General features: G+C 32.2%; 1 non-coding gene across 1 annotated transcript; it reads right to left on the reverse strand.

Moving 5' to 3' along the window:
- Positions 1-4,714: 4,714 nt before the first annotated feature.
- Positions 4,715-4,821, reverse strand: LOC148760829 (small nucleolar RNA R71). The gene has a single exon (XR_016028681.1). It is a non-coding gene; the product is annotated as a small nucleolar RNA R71 (small nucleolar RNA).
- Positions 4,822-12,849: the final 8,028 nt, after the last annotated feature.

Genomic DNA, 12,849 nt, shown 5'->3' on the forward strand with positions numbered 1-12,849 from the left:
TCCAAAAATCCTGTGCAGCATTCTAGGACCAAGCACATTGAGATTAGGCACCATTTTGTTAGAGATCATGTAGTGAAAGGTGATATTAAGATTGAATTTGTGAATACTTTGCATCAATTAGCATATATTTTTACCAAACCTCTAAATGATAATAGATTCTGTGAAATTAAAAGGAATTTAGGAATGATTAGTCTGCAAGAGTTATGAGAAAAGTTTTGGTCCATCCACATAAAACAGAATGCATTTAGTCAACTAAGGTGAATCTTAGTCAACTAAGAGTGTTCTAGTAGTATTAAATAATAAGACTCAGTTAAAATGAGGGCAAGAGGAATAAAATAATAGGAAGAAACTGCCAATTGGGAAACAAAAATAAAGAAGAAATACCGCTCAAGCCAAAAATTAATTTAGAGGAAATTTTTGAAATTTTAAGCAAATGAAATGAGGCAAAACTTAAGGGGGAGGCGAACAGTTTTCTAAGGGAAATTAAAAACTGTTGACAACTTCTTTTTCGACATTCTCTCTCCCCTGAAACTTGGTCATTTAAAACTGAAACCCATTCTCTCTACATTCTTGCCTCTAAAATCGACTCACACAAAACCAAAACCCTGGAGCCCCAGTCAAAAATCTTCATAATCGAAATGGCAAAGAAATTATTGAAAAGAAGAAAGGAAAAAGGCCTCTAATAGAAGGGTCAGAAGCAAAAAAGCAAAAAAAGAAACAAAAAATTGGGTCTACTTCAACGATTGAGAAATCTGGAAAACAGAAAGAAGAGAAGCAAAAATCAGAGAAGACGAAGAACAATGATATTACACTTAAGAAAGGTACTACCTCTTTTTCCAAAATTAAAAATAAAGTGCATGCAGAAAGGTTTAAGAAAATTGAGAATGCTCCTATTACTTGAGGGAAATACATTGGTTGGGAGAGTTTTAGTGAAAATCTAAAAATTCAGACTAGCCTATCAGATTATTTTGATGAATTAAAACTGAAGGAGTATAACACTTTTAAGAATAAATCATGCAGTGCCAGCTTGGTGAAAGAATTTTATACTAGTATACCATTAAGAGAAGAAGAACTAGATGATTCTAATGACTACATTGAAAATGGATTAAACATGTTTTTGAATGGTAAAGAATTTGTGGTTACTACTGATGATCTTGGTAATTTGTTGAAAGTTGAATGTGAGGAGGGAGAGTTCGAAATTTTAGAGAAATATGACCCTTCCTCTTTATGGGAAATTATTACTAGAAGAAAAGAGAAATATCATCAAAGAGCAATGTTGGTTTGATAACGAGTCCCTAGATAAGAATTTTGCATTACTTTGTTGCAGCTAATATCCATGGCAGAAGTAGGAGTTTGAGCTACATCAGCCTTCAAGATCTTTGGCTGATGGAACATACTTTTAATGGGGTTGCTCTGAATCTAGGAAGATTCATGATTGAAAAGATGAGAGGAGCATGCAAGCTTGAGAAAATTAATCTGCCTTATGGAAATGTTATCACATCCTTAGTGCAGAAAAAATGAGTCTGAGCAAAAAGATATGAACTTGATATGGTGAAGAGTAGAGACTAGGCTATCTATTTAGATAGACTACCTAAAATGGGTTACAAGTTGGATGGAGACAAATCTACTAAAACACCAAAGGTCTCTACAATACCAGCACCAATAGAGGCAACATCCTCATAATTTTCTAGTGAAATGATTTTCAATCTATTAATGAAGATGGATGGCAAGCTCACTGATCAAGGAGCTAGATTGCAAAAAATTGCCGAACTGGAAAGTGAACTGAAGGGAAAAAAAAATTCCATCAGAACCAGCTGTTGCAGATTCCTCTGAAACACCAAGTGTTGCACCAGCACAGCAAGGTGTTGGAGGTTCAACTTTGCAAGCAAAAGGGTCTGCTTCTCATGGTGCCAGTTATGGTGTTCAAGTTGAAGGTCATGAGCTAGAAGAGGAACAGCCAAGAAAATCACTCTCTCCTGAGCTATAGGATAAAGATGAATCTGATCAAGGTACCGAGGTACTTGAATCTGATCAAGAAAACACCCCCACTAAACCCCAGCCTCAACTAGAACCTCAACCATCTCCACCACATTCTGAAGAAGTTTCAATCATGGGATTGTTCCATCAAATGGTTCAGGAGGAACAAGTTGAGAAAGAAGTAGTTAAGGGAAAAGCTCAGCAAGCAGCATTTGCTCCAACCCCTAGAATGAAAGCAAAATCTAGAAAAGGGAAAGAAAAAGTCACTGTAGCACCTCAGACAAAGACAAAACCACTTGCCAAGGGGAAGAAAACTATGGCCACAAAGACAACATTTCTCAAAAGAAGAAAGTCCTCTAGATTGGCAGAAAAGTCAAAACCAGCACTAGTTTCCTCTCCACAAGAACCACTTGTAGTGTCTGACACACCCTTACCTGATCTTATATCTTAGGAATTACCTCTAGTATCCTTTCCTCAACCCTTAGATGTCAAATATGCCACTGATGAGTGATCTCCCTCATCCTCCTCATAGGATGCTTAGGATTTGATGTTGACAAAAAAGGGGAAAAATAAGTATGGCAAAACCTTAGGGGGAGAAGGAACCAAGAAGTTAATTAAAAAAAATGTTAGGGTGGAGGAACTAGGAATTTAGGAAGCAGAAATGAATCAGGGGCAATTTAGGAATATCAATTGTTGTTTTCCTACTATTTGTGCCATGATGGCATTTAAACACTTAACTTTAATCTTGTTATTTATATTGATATGTGAAAAATGGATGCTGATATGTTTATGGCATTTTGCTGCTAATAATTGAATATTTGCTAATATTTAGCTGTTTATAATACTTTGATTGTTGATAAAAATTTGATACTGCACTGATGTTAGGTTTGTATAGTGATTATTGATTTTTATTATAAATTGTGTTTGTGAATAGATATGGATACTGTGTATAGTATATTAGTTGAATAATGAATGATATAGAGAAAATCTTATAACAATAAGCTGTTGACAGACTCTACAAAATTTTGATGAAAATCTGTTGTATAGTGTCTGCAACATTCATTTGCTGTAAATCATCTTATATTTGTGCACATATATATACTCTGAATGTATAATGTCAATCTCTACACAACATGAATAAAATCTGCTGGAATAAATAAGCAAAATATGCACACATTAAGAGGGAGCACTCACTTAAGGGGAGCAATCCTCATAATCTGCAGAAATTAAAAAGAATTAAAGGACACTATGTTGTTAATCAATGAATGTTTTGTCATCATCAAAAAGGGGGAGATTGTTGGCTCCATTAAGTTTTGATAATAAATAAACATTCCCATTTCATTTGTGTCTAACATTTCCACCTAAGTGTGCAAAACAAAAGGCCATATGGAAATAATAAATCAACCTTTCTAATGTGTATATCAAAAATCATGAAAATGAAGAAAAATGATTGATCAACAATAAAAAAGGTCTTTAGTTGAATAATGAAGAATGTTGGTTAACTAAAATTTAAATTGGAGAAATGGCCGGCTGAAGAATATTGAGAAACAGAACCAACTTAGTCGACCAAGATATGAGTTAGTCAACTAAGAAGCTACTGTCAAAATATAGACTTCAAGGCAGAACCAACTTAGTCGACCAAGAAGAAAATTAGTCGACTAAATGCTCTCTGCCAGAATCTGTGATCAGAAGACAGAACCAACTTAGTCGATCAAGAAGAAAGTTAGTCGACTAAGAGCTCTCTGTCTGTAATTTGAACTATAGCACTAAAAGACAGATTAACGACTAGAACCTACTCTTAATTGTTTTTAACGACCATAAACTACCAAACTACCATCAAAGGTGTTTCTTCAAGTATAAAAGGGTCTTCCAACGGTTAAAAATCAATTGTTGGAAGTTTTGAAAGAGATTTGAGTCATATAGAGTTGAAAAACTAGAAAATCTCCTTTACACCTTCCTGCACTTAAATGCCAATCTTTTGTATTTGTATTCTGCACTCAACCTTGCACCATTTAGATCAACTTGTGATCATAAGTACTTTCTTTTACTTCTCTTCTTGTATTCTTAAAGTGAATAAGTCACTCTTAGTAATTATTTCAAGCTAGGTTTGCTTGAATGTGTTAAGGTTCTAACTTAGCCTTGAAAAGTAGGTGTTGGGTTATAGTTGAGCCCGAGAAAAACTAGCGTAAAAAGTTTTGGCTGAGCCTGGTAAAAGCCATTGTAAACTTGGTGAAAGCTTGTGAATTTCACCGGTTCCTAGTGGATTGTTTAGAAAATCCTTGGTTAGATAATCAAGGTAGTGGATGTAGATCTTAGACTGAACCACTCTAAATTCTGCTATCTTGTTTACTTTGGTTTTGTTTTTTTTTCTTTCTTTCATTTGTCTCACTTTGTCTACACTTAAAGACAATATTTGAAAGAACCAAATTGTGCTATTCACCCCCCTTCTAGCACATATTATTGGGACCAACAATCATCACCATGATTCAAACTTCAATCCAATTTGGGTCCTTCTAAATGATGATCCAAATGCCCGTAGTTTAAACTTCTTGGAGATATATAGTACCTTTAAACACAATGGTGTCACAAATGATGCAATTCGTTTGAGGCTTTTCCCTTTTTCATCAAGGGACAAAGCTAAAGTATGGTTGAAAGCACTCCTTATTGATCCATAACAACATGGAAGGATCTTGCTTAAAAGTTCCTTGCTAAGTTCTTTCCTTTGACCAAGATAATGAAAATGAGGAATGATATCACATCATTCATGCAACTAAATTCTAAATCATTATATGAGGCTTGGAAAAGATACAATGATTTTCTTAGGCATTGTCCTTATCATAGTCTTCCAAAGTGGCTACAAGTGTGAACATTTTACAATGGATTGAGTGGTCACGTTTGAACCACCATTGATGCCGCTACGAAAAGAGCTTTAATGGCTAAGTCAATCGATGAGGCATACAATTTATTGGAGAATATGGCTCTAAACAACTACCAGTGGCCAATAAAGCGATCAATGCATAGGATAGTAGCTAGAGCTCATGACATGGATCCTTCACGACATTATTAGCACAAATAGCAGTTTTAACTAAGAAAATTGAATCTTTTGGCGCTAACTCCATTCAAATTCCTTTTGTAGTTTATGACTATTATGGAGATGAGCATGCAAGCAATTAGTGTCCGAACAGTACAGAAATAGTGAAAGTTTATGGAGAATAGACATTAGAACAATCCTTATTCCAACACCTACAACCCAAGGTAGAGGAACCATCTTAACTTCCCATGGGGTAACAATCAGGTGATCTTCAACTTAAAGGCCAAACATACCTCTTGGGTTCCAACAGCAAGTAAGAACACCTATCTTAGAAAAAAAAAACCATTTATAAAGGAGTTGCTAATGCAGTTCATGACAAAGAATGATGCCATCCCTGAAAATCAAGCAACTATCATTTAAAGCTAAGCGGCATCAATTCGAAACCTTAAGACTCAAGTTGGTCAACTTGCCAACGCATTAAACAATAAAGCTTAAGGAACATTACCTACTGATACAAAGGCAAATCCGAAGAAGGAAGGTAAAGAACAAGTCATGACCATTACCCTGAGGAGTGGAAAAGAGGTTGAAAGCAATTCCAAGCAAGTTGAGTAGTAGAAAGAGTTAGTTAGGAATGAAACAAAGATTGCGAACACTAACAAGCAATTTCAAGAGAAGAATACAAAAGCAAGCCCATCACCACCACTTTTTCCCCAACACCTTCAAAAATAGAAACTTGACAAGCAGTTCCAAAAGTTTCTTGAAATATTTAAGAAGCTTCACATCAATAACCTTTTTGTCAAAGTTTTGAAGCAAATGCTAAGTTACATAAAGTTTCTGAGGGACATCATACCCAAGAAGAGGAAACTGGAAGATTTTGAAACGATTGCACTTATTGAGGAGTGTAGTGTTATAGTCCAAAATAAGCTTCCATCAAGGCTTAAAGATTCAAGGAGTTTTTCTATCTTTTGTAATATTGACAATTTTAAATTTTCTAAAACTTTGTGTGATTTGGGTGCTAATGTTTCAATTGTGGCTTTGCCAATTACTAGGAAACTTAGACTTAATGAGATACAACCTACTACAGCTTCTTTGTAGTTAGCTTACAGAATCATCAGGTACCTGATTGGTGTAATAGAGGATGTGTTGGTTAAAGTTGGACATCTTTACATTCTAGTGGACTTAATTGTACTTGAGATGGAAGAGAAAGTGGAAATTCTTTTAATTTTGGGATGTCCTTTATTGGCTATCGCAGGCACAATCATTGATGTAAAGGAAGGAAAAATAACATTCAGAGTTGGAAAAGAGGTAGTTGAATTTACTATTTTTAATGCAACTAAGTATCCTTCACCCATAAATCATTGCTATAAAGTGGACTTAGCTGATGAAGGCAAAGGTAATCTAACTCCACCACCTAAAAGTAAGTAAGCACCAACTCTTGAGTTAGAGCCGCCACTGCCACCACATCTCAAAACTAAGTAGTGTTATGATAAGCATAATCCACCACCTTCTAGTGATCTTGATTTTGAGGTTGGATAGCAAGTAATATTCTCTAGTTCACACCCCCATCTTTTACCATAGCAACTTCAACCATATTGGTGGAAAACCTTTAAAGTGGTAAAAGTTTTGTCTTATGACATTTTTGAGATTTTTAGTATGCCTACTAAAGCATTCGAGGTAAGAAAACAAAGCCTTAAGCATTATTACGGTGATGAAGAAATGAAAAATGGGGTATTATAGTCAAGCTAATAACTATAAAGAAGTGCTTCTTGGGAGGCAACCAAAGCTATATCCTTTTAGATTTAGTTATTATTTTATTAGTTTTTGTTTTTCTATTTAAATAAGTAGTTATAACCTCTCTTTAGCTTTTTTTGTTGAGTATACAGGTTTCGAAAACATGAAAATAAGGAGAAAGAAAATTAAAACTTTCAATGCACTGCCACCATTGATAGGGGAGTTTATTTTCCTTATCCTTCTTTTAGCTTTTCACATTAAGGATAATGCGCAATTTAAGTTTAGGGGAAGGTTTTATTTTATTAGTTTTTGTTATATTTTAGGTTGGTTTGTTTTCATAAATTTTTTTAAGTCTTTGCATGTTTTAAGAACTTGAGCTAGATTTTTTGCACAGCTTTCTTTTAATTTACCTATCCAATGATGAGAACTTAATTATATTCTATCTTGATTCTTTGAAGCATGTGAATATTGTTTGAGTGTTATGTAAATATTTATGCTAAGTTTCATTGTTAGGATGAGATTTCTACAATTTGAGCATTATGTCTTTTGCTTAGATTCATTGTACATATCTAGATAAGTTTTATGTGAGTGTGAAAATTTTGAATTATGTATTGAGTTTTAGAATTTATTTGATTTTTTCTTCAGGCGAAATCCTAGCCTATACATAGTTAATGAAATGATTTAAACCATTTTTCGACTGATTGAGCCCTTTGAGCCACCTTATTATATAATTATCCTTAGTTTATCCTTTTTAAGCTTAATATAATGTTTTTCTTTGTTTAAACATTTAAATTTTAGCTTGGACCCTTATATTAATATTTTCAATATTTCTATCCCTTATTCCTAATTGCATAAGTCAATTTAGGAAGCATTATGAGCTAAATAATGAAAGAGGTAGTAAATATGAAAAATGATTAAATGTTTAAAAGTATGGTTGTGTTCATCTCACTATCCAATAAAATAAATAAGTTTGGGGGTGTGAAATTAAGAAAAAGAAAAAGATTGAAGTGTTGAACACAAGAAAAATTTTGATGAAAAAAAAGGGTATACTAGGTGAAGGAAAATAAAGCTCTAAATAGGTCCTAGAATGATTATGTGCTTAAGGTGATTTAAGTCATTTTAATATCCCATACCCTATCTTGACCTTAGCCATACATTACAAGCTTGACAAAGCCTTATCGATCCTTAACTTAGTATTAGTCTACATTAGTGGAGAGAGAGATGAAAAGCAAACTAATGAATTTTATTAATAATTTAAATTTTACATGAGTATAAACTTATCAGGATTGTATAATGATATAGGTGAAAAAATTGCACACACACACGAAAATCCACTTGACGATAAGCTTACAATTGAATTGAAACATGAACTTGAATAATATTTGTGTGTTGCTTAGAATTGAGAATGTGGATTAACTTTTGAGGATATAAAAGGTGATCATTGAGATGGTGTAATTGATTTCTAGTTAAGTATTTTGTTCATTTAGGTTTTGCATTTTAGTTTATGTTTTACTCGAGTACTAGCAAAATTTCAGTTTAGGGGTATGATAACTCTACTATATAGAGTTATTTCGACACATTTTGGGGGCTTAAGTAGCTAGGTCTTTGAGATTTTAGATTTGGATTTGAGTAATTTTGGTGTTTTTCATAATTAAGTTGAATTACATGTTGATTAGTTTGATATAAGTTATTTTAGTTTAATTTTACATTATTTTGTTTTAAATTACATTAAGAATATATAGTTATTGCTAATGTCTCTTATTGCTTTTCCAGGAAATTTAAGGAAAAAGGCTCATTTGATTAAAATCGATACAAGTATGATGATGGGTTCATTCATATATGCTATAGTATTTTAAGGATAACTTGATCTACAGAAGTCCAAATGAAAATGAAGTGATTCTTGAGCCATTGGAAAGCTAAGAGATAGGGCTATAACTTTTATGTTTATCTTTTTGACCGTTTTTTATTAGAAAATGGTTGAAATCCTTATCAAATTGGAAGTATTGCACTAAAAGGGCAAAAAGTCAAGACAGAACCTTGAAAGCTGAGGCTTTGGATGTTGAGAGCTGTGGAGTTGAAAAGAAATCTAGGATGGGCATCAACACAGAGAAATGAAAGCCACGGCTCTGGAAAATGATAGCCGCATCGCTCGAAGAAAATCCTGATTTTTTTACACTTATGATTTTTAAAAGTTAAGGCATTTTAAATGGGTATAAATAGATCTTTTTGAACAAAAACTTAAAGGAGGATGGCAAGAAATTATTCTGGAGAAAAGGAACCAAAAAAAAGTAAGAAAGCAAGAAAAATTGAGAAAGAATCATGATCAAAAGATTCAATCATTAGTTTCTTTCTCTACTTTTGTATTTTTTTTATTTTCTTTTATTTGGATTAATGGTTAATTTTCTTTATATGAGGTTTTATTTAGATATTATGAACTAATTTGCTTTTCTAGGTTTATGGTGGATTTCAATATGTACTCTGAATATTAGTTTCTCTTTTATTTATTATGAATGAGTATAGTTATACTTATTTAAATATGTTCTTAATGCTTATGATTGTCTGGCCAATAATTAATTGATTTGGAAATCTAATTGAGACTCGATAGAGAGATTTTAGATTGGATAAAAATTTGAATAATGTATGTTCATATCACTTAGGTGATCTGATTTGTGATTCGGGTAAACATACACCAATTGCCATACATATCCAAATTAAAATACTAGCTTAATAAACCTTATTTAATTGATTACTATAGACATATAGTGACCCAATTAGGTTAGGTATTTGTGCAAGTATCTCGATGGAGACTTGTATATAGCTTTGGATTCTAAGTTAGTAAAACCACCTATGAATGTAAATAATAAAAGAAGCTGGTATCAGATGAAGTGTTGAATGAACCCATAATCCTAGGTTTTAATCTATTGTCTTTGTCAAGTGAATTTTTAGTTTCTGTTAATTAATTTAGTGTTTTTTTTAATTGATAATTCTATTTTATAGAATTATTTTATTCCAATTTTGTTATTAAATATTAGCTAAGTCCTCAATTTTTAATTATAATTTACTAATTTTTAGTTGTTTTTATAATTAGGTTACTTTTAAGTTAGTTATTTTAATTTTATGTTATCCCTTTTAATTTGGTTATTATTTATTAGTTTTTATTTTTGTGTTTGTAGGATTAAAAGTGATTGGGCTTAATTTTGGAAAGTAAAGTGTAGACAGACCTAGAATCTGCTTGCATATGCTTCAGTATTTTGGCCATATCTCGAGCTACAGAATTCCAAATGATGCGATTCTTAAACCAGTGAAAAGATAAGAGACAGAGTTACAACTTTTATGAGATAACTTTGCCTAGTTCTGCTTTAAAGATAGAGAAAATCACGTCGAAAAATGACTGAACGTACTGTACCGAGAATAGAAATTTGTAAAGACTGATAATTGATTTTTGGGCCTCTTATTACACCTTTAAGCCCAATTAAACCCTAGATCAGCTTAAGGAACTTTAGGTTAAGTTTATTAATATAAATAGGATATGTTTAAGAACATTAAGCATGCAACTTTTGAGAGATTCAAGAAACTAGAAGTTGAGGCTGAAACTTGGAGATCAAGTCGGCAATAATTGTCTTGTGTTTTTCCTTAGCTTTTAAATTTCTTGTTACTTTCAATGGTTAAATTTATTATAATGTTATTTGTTTTTGCAATCATGAGTGGCTAATTTTCTTTTTCTAAGATTGCAATTGAACTCACATGTAGTCTAAATTTTTAACCTTTTTCTTACTTATATTTAATGGGATTTGAATTGTTTATTCTAATTTGTTCTTAATGCTTTTTAATTGCCTGGTCACCAATTAAATTGATTTAGGAACCTAAACAAACTTGGGAAAGGGAGTTTAGAGTATACTAGAATTGGGATAGCATATGATCAAATTAATTGATTTGCGTATAGGATAAGGATATACCTATAGGCAGTATGTAACCAGATTAGAGCCTGAACTTAATGAGTCTGTTTTAATTTCAAATCACATAGGGATATAGTATTTTGGTTAAAATAGATATTTTTATAAGATAAGTTGAGAGACCCCTATAAATAATTTAGAACACTAGGTTAACAATTCACCCCATTGAAATAAGTTAAGGAAGAGAGGTAAGATTTAGGTGAAGTGTGAGGGATATTATAATCCTAGGCTAGGTTTGTTTAATTTGACTTTTTCTCAAGTTATTATTATTTTGATTTTTCTTGTTGGTTTTAATTTTAGTTAATTACTTAATTTTGATTATTTAGATAAGATTAAATTGTTCTAATTTTAGTACTTAGTAAAGTTTTAGATCAATTCCCTTTGGGATTGATACCTTGCTTGCTAATATACTATCTATTCGATACGTATACTTGCGTAGTAGGTTTTTAACTGACATTAATTTAGTTTTAATTAATTTTCTAAAAAATTTAGTTATTGAATAAGATTAGTTTGTCGTAATTTTAGTATTGAGTGAAGATTTAGGAGCAAATCCTTATGGGATACGATTCTGGACTTATGACCTATATCACTTGTTCAAGACGTATACTTATGCGTGCAAAATTGACAACATCTATCTATCAATCTAGCATGTTTATTCATAGAAATCTCAACATGAAACCTACTAAGGACAATGGTACAATCCCTGCTATCTAGGATAACTGAGGATAATGGTACAATACCCACTATCTAAGATATATTGTGAGTGGTATTTTGCCCTAACTCTAACTATATATAAATTGTAGATAATGGTACAATCCCCACTATCTAGGATAATTGAGGAAAATGATAAAATTCTCACTATTTGGGAGATACTATGAGTGGTCTCCCGCCTCAACTCATGACTATATATAATTATGTGTGATACACGCCCCATATCAAAGCTCTCATAATCATATAGGATCTGACAATTTTCGTAACATGTAACATCATAAATTTATCATCATATTTCACTATATCTCATTATCATAATCAAGCTTATATCATCTTGTACATGGTATTGCTTAATATGCTAAACTCATTATCGTTCTTTACATACTCATGTGCATATAACATGTTCATCTTTTAATCATAACGTGGGAAAGCATACATCCACCTTAGCATTCATCTAACCATACATGAATTTCATGTTCAAACACACCATCATGGAATCATTTTGAAGGAAACCATTTGAAAAGGCTCCTCTCCCCTTGTTAAAACTAGTATATGTGGAGGTATTTACATAATATACATATACATTCGAAACCCATTTCAAAAGCATTGAATTTAGATTTAAAAGGCACAAAACATTTTAAATTTAGATTTGAAGCACAATAAAAAAGATCACATTTAAATCATGCAAGTCTGAGAATTTTCATAAAAACAATACTTAACTTTACATATCAAAATACTTAAAAAGATGTATCTACTCACCATGAACAGAGGCATTTCTCTTCTAGCCTTCGTTTCACCAATCTTTGCTCAATTTGATGACCCTTAAGCTCTAAAAATACCTATTATAATTAAATCTCACCATGAATTTCCTAGTTTCTCTAAAATCCATTAATTCGAAACAAGTCAAGTAAACTACAACTTCTACAATTCAATACAAGCAAACTTTAAACTTTAAACCCATAACTTATACTACTCAACCATAAAAGTTCTTACCTTATTGAGTCCTTTGGAAGGTAAAGCCCACAAAAATATCTTACTCAAATGGAGAGAAAATCTACAAATTGTAGATAGAGAAAGTTAGTGCAAAACCCATGGATTTAAAGACTTAATAAAGTCCAATCCTACCTTAGATTCGAGTTTGGAAGCTTAATTTTTTTTAAAAAAATGAATGGGGTTGAAAGGAAGAAAAAAAGCAAGTGAGGAGAAAAGAAAAGATACTGAAAAAAGGTGAAATGAAAAATGGAGGCTCAATTAGAGTTTTATTTTTTTTTTCACACTAGGTTATAGAGATTGACCTCTTTTTTTCCCTAAGGATTGACCCTTTTGCTTTAGGGATCGACCATTTTTCCCTCAAAGTTGAATTTTGTGTTTTGGTTTGAAAAGATCAACATTTTTTCCTCCAAGGGTCAATTATTGAGTTCCAAAGAATTAAAAATTTATTCTTAA

This window comes from Theobroma cacao, chromosome 9 (assembly GCF_053813885.1).
Source record: "Theobroma cacao isolate CCN51 chromosome 9, ASM5381388v1, whole genome shotgun sequence".
Taxonomy (NCBI): domain Eukaryota; kingdom Viridiplantae; phylum Streptophyta; class Magnoliopsida; order Malvales; family Malvaceae; genus Theobroma; species Theobroma cacao.